Raw genomic sequence first — 9,359 nt, 5'->3', positions numbered from 1 at the left:
TGTCGGCGGCAGCACCTTTCGTGAAGGGGGTCACACTCCGGAGCCGCATGTCGTTTGTTTGCACCTGACAACACACTTCCAGACATGTAAGAGGACCTGGCGCAAGATTTGATGGCGTAGCTAGCCCCCAAAGGCCCTCGACCACACTCATAGACATGCGAAGAACAATCCATGGTGGGGGATTTTTTCACATACTCCTGCATCTTACAAAAATATAAGAAATTTCCACACATATTATATCATATGTGTCTGCACTGTGTAAAAATCTCATGAATTGATTACGCTCAAGTGTTCAGGAATATTCATGCAACGCCAAAACCGCAGAAGGATTACTTCGATTGCATCGCCGTTCATGAGGGCGAACCTCACACTGGAGCCGCGTATTGCCTCTTTAGACATGGCACCACATCTTTCGGCATGTATGAGGACTCTGTCAGCCGAACCGGTCCCCGGTCAGCCGAACCATGGACAAGTTGATCCGGAAATCTACGCCTTTGACTTTCACCGGACGAGCTTTGACCAATGGATGTTTTCACCTGGTTGTGATAGGTCGGCCCATAGGAACACTTGAGAACAAGGTCTGGGACAAACCCACCATAAGATTCCATTCGTGTCAACCCGACATGGCCGTTTCCTCCCCCCAAGTGACAGCGGCATCGGCGTCCATGAAGGGTCACACTCCTGAGCCAGTTGCCTTTGCACCCGCCACCACAGTCCTTGAAACAATCTGATGAAGCAAACATGATTTAAGTTTGTTCAAATTTGAAACATAGTATAACACATAATCCTTTCAAGATTCTGATAAAAAACCATATAAATTTTGTCAAAATCAATCCAAGTATCAATTACTTATGATTTTAATAAAGCAGAAGGACCTACATGCAAAAGTACAGGAGGCCAAATTTCTAACATACTCAAAAACAAAAACAAACTGGATATTCATAATCTATGGAAAATTCTACCCTAAATCGACGTATAATTTGTGTATGTTTAAGTTTAGATAAGTTAGATTTAAATTAAACAAAATTTAACTTAAAAATAAAAATAATTTAAAATAAAAACAAATAATATCTATGCCTACGGCATGGCCGTAGGCATAGTTCTTGGCCAGGGGCTGCCAGGAGGCGCCACGTGGCGGGGTTATGCCTACGGCAAGGCCGTAGGCATAGATGGAAAACTATGCCTACGGCTTTGCCGTCGGCATAGCTCTGCCACGTGGAAGCTCCTACTAAAAAAATATAGATAATATCTATGCCGACGGCCGCCGTCAGGGCCGTCGACATAGATTTGACGGCGTCAGCCCGCCGTTTGTCCCTGGGCCACCAGGGCCACATCTATGCCGACGGCCTAACTATGCCTACGGCCACCGTAGGCATAGATCGATATATGCCGACGGCCTAACTATGCCTACGGCTGCCGTAGGCATAGATGAAGGTATGCTGCCGTAGGCATAGATGAAGGTATGCTGCCGTAGGCATAGATGAAGGTATGCCGACGGCTTCTCTATGCCGACGGCTTTTCCCAGGCCGTCTGCGTAGCTCGAGTTATGCCGATGGCCCCGACAAAAAGCCGTCGGCATAGATAAGGCCGTAGGCATATAGGGTTATTCCGGTAGTGTATGTGCCGCCATGGAGTCTAGTCCTGCGCCGATCGCCATATGCCCTAGCTCTCCGACGGCCGCGTCCATCATCTCTAGCCCTCCGCCTGCCCTGAGCCCCCGCACTGCGCCGTCCCCAGCGTCCCCTCCCTCCGCCGGTGACGGCCGTGATCCCGCACCCTACGCCGACCACGGCCATGGGCCATTGCTCTACGGAACACGCATCACTGCTGCTCGTAGTAATCTTATGATGCATCTTTGAAAGACAACTTGGTGTTAAACCCAAGATATATTCAAATGGAGAACAAAAGAACACATGCGAGAAAGATCAGAAGACGCGGTTGTGATGCTTCTCTGAACGAAAAATTGGTAGTGAAGCTCATGTGTTTGATGAATTTTAGATGGCCTTTGTGCCAATATTTGGCTAGGAGATTATCATTTTATCTCTGAATATTGTAGTTTTTCTGAATATTTATGTCTGAATATGTGCTACATGAAATGGCAATGACGGAATTTTATTTTTCAGAGCAAAAATATTGTTGTCGCAGCTGATATTTTTGCAAGTTATTTGATCTAGTTTACTGCACAGAAATGGAAAAATTATGTACACAAGAGAGGACATTTAGCTTAGCATGAGCACCCTGCCTGCTCATGCTATTAATATGCTGTTGCTCTCCGTGCGTGTGCTGTGGTGTGTAATTATCAGGGGCAAGTTAACCACCAGTCCAAGCATGGCAGGGAAGTAAAGCCGAATCCATGTCACTGAAAGAAAGTTGCTCAACTAGTTATACAACAGCGCCTCCAGAGCAATGGGAAAGCAAAATGCTTCACTTTTAACAGGGGAAATTACAAAGAAATCTGCAACCAATTCACGTTCATTCTGCAAAGCTGCAACTTCAGTATGTACAACAATAGCAAAGAGCAAAGATTTAGATTTCTTGTACATCCACATTCATTCAAGAACTTTCTGTACATTCACATTCACTTAGGTGCAGCAAAACATCAAGGACAGCAAAACATCAGTTTCCCTCGCAGAGAAAAAAGGCAGCGAGGCGGAGCCTGCGGCCGCTCGATCTCCCTCGCATGGGAGCAGCGCCAGGTCGCCAGGTTGCGTGGGACCAGCGCCGCTGCCGCCGCCGCGGCCACGGCCAGCGCGCATGGAGAAGAAGGGCAGGTAGGCGGAGGACGCGGCCGCTCGGCCTCCCGCCCGTGGGATCAGCGCCAGGTCTCCACCACGGCCTTCAAGTGTCCACCGCTAGTGGAGTGGCGGCGCCATCAGTCGCCGTCCAATCGCCGCCGTCTCGAGGTTGCCCTCGCGCGGGTGGAGAACTAAGGAGGGGATAACGAGTGTTGGAATAACCACGACGATGTGTGCGTGGCACTGTGTCCGGTTTGTACACAGAAACAGTCACCGGGTAGGATTAGAAGTAGAGACCGAGTAGGTTAGCTTCTAGGCTATCTGAAGCATATTTATATGCGTGTACCCCTACCTCTTGTATATCAGACCGTGAGATTCAATAAAGAAAACAAGGCTCGAGACGAGCCTTTGGCGATCAATATTGTTTCGGCGTGTGCGTACATGAGCTATTAGCTGGAATCGATCAAGTCTGATCGTTTAGCTAGGCTAGTTTCAGCAGTAGTGCAATCTCTACTCCTAAGGAAGCAGTTGGTAGTCTCGCTTCCAGGTTTTTTTTAGTCCCACCTCCCATGGTTTATTTTGGTACCTCCTCCCATCTTTGACTAAGCCACCACAAACCAAAAAAACCTCCTCCCGAGGCCCGAACCCGCACCTATCCACATGTGACCCTCAATAGACGTACGAAGGTTAACCTGCGACAAAAAAACCTACGACAGTTAACCAGCGACAGAAAAACCGTGCGGACGCACGTAGGAGCGACGAGTCCTGTTATCGAGCGAGGTCTCCCTTCGTGGCCGCCCTACATCCCTGCGCCGCCGCGCTTCAGTCGCTGCCCTCCATCGTCGCCGCCCTCCATCGTGGTCGAGGTCGCCGCCCCCGCTTCACTCCCCGTCCTCCATCCGCGTCGATCCTGGACAAGGTCGCCGCGGCCCTCCATCACTTCGCCGCCGCGCTGAACACCTCGACGATCCGGCGCTGGTCCTTCAGGTCGCCGCCGCCCTCCATCACTTCGCCGCCGCGCTGAACTCCTCGCCCTTGATCCAGGATCCGGCGCTGATCGTAGACGAGTATACTCGGACATGTCCAGGATCCGGCCAGAACACGTCCTGGATCCGAAAAATAGGTATACAAACCATCTCATACGTCAATCGCATCTCATACATCTCAAATGCCATACAATCGCATCTCATACATCTCACAGCCCATACATCCATCGCATGTCATACAGCCATGGCAAGTGCTTTCACAGGGATGGATCCGCCTGCGAGATTGATTTCTGTTGCACACAGTTTAGATTTTTTTCATGTTAAAAATAGACTCAAGTACACATGTTTACAGTTGGCAATTGGCATTTTTTTGTACCAAGGAGTATCCTGCATCCTGCACTTGAGTGAATATGGCAAAAAAGAAAACATAAACCATACAGGACCCAAGAGTATGTTTCCACTTGTGCTGGACTAAAGATAGAACAAAAACACTTGCACTCTAATAAAGTACAGAGATGTAGAAGATGTAGATGAAAGTGCCATTGCAGTATATATGTAGAATAAAATACAATTGCAGTATATGCTAGCAACATGTTGCAGTATATATGTAGAACAATAACACTTGCAGAATGTCAAAGACGTAGAAGAAATTACCATGTTGGTGAAGATCATCAAAGAACTACCATTTCCGTCTTCATGATTTTTGCCATTCAATAGTTGCATATGGGGAATTCAAAAAGCACGGCACGCGAACATCAACCAGAAGATGACGTAACTACAGGTATGATGCAGTCTACTATGTTTTTGTTTAGTTGCGAGACCTGAATATCTGACAGTGACAGACTGTATGCATAATGTCTTCCAGGTCTTACAAGCGGGAGAAGTGATGCAGAACACAATGCAAGCATCATACCCGTAGCTGAAATTGTTGATAACGTTTACACGACGGAATCAGGTATAATACTGTGCGAAGATTGGTTATAAATGTTGCCTCACGTGCATTTCTGAAAGTGGCAGAATGCATTTTATGTGTTGCAGTCCTTACGAGCGGGATAAATGTTGGAGACTACAATGCAAACTTCATACCCTTACATGCAAATATTCACGATATTTACACGACGGGAGCAGGTATAAGACTGTGTCAAGATTGCTGCTAATGTTTCGTGCATACCGTATATTTTGTTGATTGCTAAGATGTAGGGCGGGAACCTTCAAACGACGGGATTCCATTGTATTCTGAGAATAATAAGGATGGTATGACTAAGCTACGAGGTGATACTCGAGGTATTCACAGGCATGCTTATAAAGCTTCCAAATCGACATCTCCGGTAGCGGATCAGAGAGGTTTAGTCCATTTTCCCAGATGAGCTTAATGGGCTTTGTGGTTTTTACGCTTAACGTAATGCAAATGACAAAACTTCCGAGCAGCATGCAACAGTAGCTGTATGTAATGAAGAAAAAAACGTTGGCGAAACAAGGGAGCAGTTCAACGCATAGAGGCGTGAATCTTATCGGAAGAAAAAAGAGGAGAATATGGTCAGGTTACAAGAGGATAATCAGCCATCCCTATCAAAGACTGGTAAGTATTTAAGCGTGATTTTGCTAACTACTCTTGGGTTTTTCTGAATACCTATAGTATGCAAATTAATCGTTATAGTAACCTGACTTCATAGATGTTCCCCGTGTTGGTTTCATAGATGTTGTATCAACATCTATCTAAGTGATTTGTACATACTTTTTTTGTTCTCTAACTCTCATATTTGTTGTAAAAATGGTAGACCATAGGGATCTTATCAAAGCGTGGAGGCGGGCATCTTATCGCACTAAGAAGTCAGATGGTTTTATAAACCAACTAGACGATGGGCCGATTGTTCACCGCCGTACTCTATGTGATATCACAAATGTTCAGCAATCTTCATATGTGATCCCTGGTACATATTTGGTGGATTTACAATGTCGTTAGTTATATGTGCGTATTTGACAATCATACTATTTGTGATTATGTTTAACTTCTCTTTGCTTTCTGAACGCCCATGCTGGATTACAATAGGAACTAATGTTGGGGCAGATCATATGTTGGGGCAGCTAATCAAACCCACGTGAGATGATAAGCACAGGAAAGTTGATCTTCGCCCCCTTTGTAATTCAAGTAAGATTATTTTATGTTACATCCTAGCATTCATGGTTCAGCCATTTTAATAAATACTAACCAAGCATGTTATATTAGATGACCCAGCTAGCTCGGTTGATACATCAATCTCGCATAATGAATCAACATATCCTCCTAAAGCTACGGGCACGTCTGATGTAATTGCAGATAAAAATATAGAAGGTAAAATGATTGTGCTTTTTCCATACTCATTTGCTATCATGTTGTTTTTACCTTTCGCTTTTGAGAGAAACCCAAGGAAGACATCGGTAGATGACTTGAATGATACCACAGAAAATATGCAAGTAACAGAAGAAGAACGCAAAAGAGACCGTAAAATACCTTTCACTTTTTCCATACTCGACGGAATCAAGCAGTCCTATTAGGTGGGCTGCAACTGAATACAAACAGTTCTTTCAGATATTATAGGCTAACAGTCTATTCTGGACATCGCATGTGTGTCATACACCTAACTTTTTAAGTCATGACCATAGTTGACTGCCTAACTTTTAATGAAATCTCATATATATATTTGAGCCAGAAAAACAAACAAATAACTTATTAAGTGTTTCAACATGCCAGAAAACAAACAAATATAATAGGACTGCTTGAAGATATATATCATCAGAGTCATAATATTAAGTCATTACATGTAATAGAAATTGCATGAGGACAAAATGCTTCAATGGAATAGTCTAAAATTATTCACAATGGATATGTAATACTCTAATACCAACTATATCCCAACCGAATGAATCTACATTCTCAAGATAGAGCAAGTAATACAATGAGTATAACAAATTGAGGACAGTGTCAAACCACAACATCTGGACAAGCAAGCAATAAAAGCAAAGTTGGGCATGAAGATCTGTTGCGGTATGATGCAGTATGTAGAAGGTTGCATAGTCAAATTAAAGTAAACTACCACTGGTTTTGAACAGAAAAACTGTATAGAAGTCAAGGGGAGTAATTGTATATGACATAAATAAAAGAATATATAAGGAATACAGATTCATGCATAAGTTCCAGGTAAGCTTGGTACTAAAGTACAGAAAACAAGATAATATGCTGCTCATAAAATTATATACAATTTACCTGCTTTCTAATTCTTTGTGAACTGTTCTCTTTCTCTTTAAGTACTTTTTGAACTCTTTGTACAACAGCTCTAGCATTTTCAATCTCCATGCGTGCATTAGTTCGTTCTTCGTCAACAATTCTCCTAGCGTCTTCAGAAGCCTGTGAACGATATAGAAAGAATGATTTGTCAAAATAAAAAAATGGGAATATACCAAGATTAAGCATACTTGATATGGATAAATGATGTTTATAAAAAATACTAAAACGACGCGCCAATCCAAGAGGAATTGGAACATGCTTTACGCACAAATCATTGCCAGCATGTTATTTTCTTAACCATGGTAAGAAAATCAGGAAGAACTCCTAAAAATTTGCTGTTCAACAAACCATCGGCAGGCCCCTGAAAATTTGTTGTGCATTTGCAAGAAAAGAACACCATTTCAAATTTGTAGTACTGTTTGATAGTCTGTTTCAGAAGTCCCAACAAAGGCAAAACTTCAGCTTGGCTTGCTTAATCATGGCAGATAATTTACATTTAAAAACGACGGAACTAAGTTTTCCTCCAAAGCCAGTAGCAAGCAGGGAAAATACACATGACATTTGATAGTACATTGTAAACAGAGAACACAGAATGGATCATGGTACTAAAATGTGCTTACAAAGGTCCATAGAATAAAGATACTTCCAAAGTACAAGGATCAACTCACCAGTTTTAGTGAAGTCGCTATTCTCGTGACCTCGGTTTTCTGCTGAAGCAACTCATTTTCTGTTTTGGATAGCTGAACTGCTAAAATATCCACCTATAGAAAGTGTCAAACTATTAAAGTGCTCGCAAACAAAGGGATGATCTAGGCATATATATTTAGCTGGAGACTTCTTTTAAGAAACCATATTGGTTAGTTTAGAACACTTGCGGCGTCATTAAAGATACTCTAAAAACGCACTGAGGAACAATAATCCTTCACGTGGCTGTAAATATGGTTCAAAAGAAGAAAAACGAACCATAGATACCGATTCCTCAATTTCATCCTTATATTTGCCAGCTACTTGACCTCTCAGTGACTCCAATACACTCTTTAGATTCTTCAGAAGGATGTCTCGCTCCAATAAAGCCACTTGTTTACAATTAACCTGAGAGTTAAAGCCAATGCAATAACTTAAGGTCTGTAATAACTGAACCAATTGCTAAATGAGTGTTCAGCAATCAGGAAGACCCATACCTCGTTAGATAATAATGTGGCAGTACTGAGGCCCTTCTCAAATTTCATTGCGAGCTCGCGGACTGAAAGACGCTGACGCCGGTCAAGCAGATCTGCTGTCTCTTTGGCAACAGACTCCATAAGTCATGGCGTTTCTGGCTCATCGGCAAATTTGATGACTATCCCATTCGTACCATTCTTGTAGGTAGGGAATTTATTTTTGATGGCATTTACTGGGCGCAACGGCCCAGACCAGTTGTTCTGACCCTGTGTCTTCCACCGAAAATCAAGAGTTGATGCCCGAGTCATCGATAAGTAATTCTCACCCCTAATTCCAAAAAAAACAAGCGTCAGTATCTCAAAAGATCACTGGTGGACACAATGAATAAATCATTGGTCAAAATGGTTCATACATCACCGTTTTCTGTTTTAATGACCCATCGACAAACATAAAAGATGGGAAAAGGGAACCCAAAAAATAACACCGAAATAAAAATTGTCAAACTGCAGCATGGAAGCTGATGAAAAGGCAGAAGCAAGTGGAAGAGTTCTCCCCTCCAAAAGAAAGAGAACAAAAGCCATACGAGTTCATCAAGCCTTGGGCATGTGCTACTACCAACCCTCAAGTGTTGCAGTTATAATCATCGCAAGATCGTACAGAATCACCCACTAAACTCAGGACTACAGACCTGCATTAGAAGCAACTGGGATCGGGAGAACCAACTAACTTCAACTAACAATCACGATTTGCAAAAGTGGGAACTGACACTAGTAGAAAAAGGGTCAATCGTGAAGCACATTAGTGCCGGTTTGTATTTGAGCCGACACTAATGTATACATTAGTGCCGGTTCCAACGGCTAGCCGGGCCGCTTTCATTAGTACCGGTTCGTGGCGAACCTTTAGCACCGGTTCGTGCCACGAACCGGTACTAATGAGAGTGATGGTAGGATGTTGTCAGACAGGCGCCCCTCCAGCCCCTTTAGTAACGGTTCTTGGCACGAACCGGTACTAAAGGTCGTCCTATATAAACCCTTCGTCCACCAGCACTCTGTTCTTCCCCCTTTCCCCTCTCCGGCCCTTTCCTCTGTTCTTCCCTTCTTCCTCTCGAGTTCATCACAAAATTTGCCCAAAATTTGTCAAGATTTGAAGGCCCTCATGCATTCAAATGATCACAAAGGTTAGCAACTTTGTCCTTTCATCTCTCATTGCTAG

The 9,359-nt window shown here is 43.5% G+C and overlaps 1 long non-coding RNA gene across 1 annotated transcript; it reads right to left on the bottom strand.

Annotated features, from left to right (window-relative positions):
* Positions 1 to 6,199: 6,199 nt before the first annotated feature.
* On the bottom strand, positions 6,200 to 7,712 carry LOC119331807. The gene is made up of 3 exons (XR_005160652.1): positions 7,655 to 7,712; positions 6,966 to 7,106; positions 6,200 to 6,267 (listed from the first exon to the last, which is right to left on the bottom strand). It is a non-coding gene; the product is annotated as an uncharacterized LOC119331807 (long non-coding RNA).
* Between the last annotated feature and the right edge of the window lie 1,647 nt (positions 7,713 to 9,359).

Source organism: Triticum dicoccoides, chromosome 7A (genome assembly GCF_002162155.2).
Source record: "Triticum dicoccoides isolate Atlit2015 ecotype Zavitan chromosome 7A, WEW_v2.0, whole genome shotgun sequence".
NCBI classification, from domain to species: Eukaryota; Viridiplantae; Streptophyta; class Magnoliopsida; order Poales; family Poaceae; genus Triticum; species Triticum dicoccoides.
The sequence above is the reverse complement of the archived record's forward strand: the minus strand, read 5'-3'. Positions and strand labels throughout refer to the sequence as shown.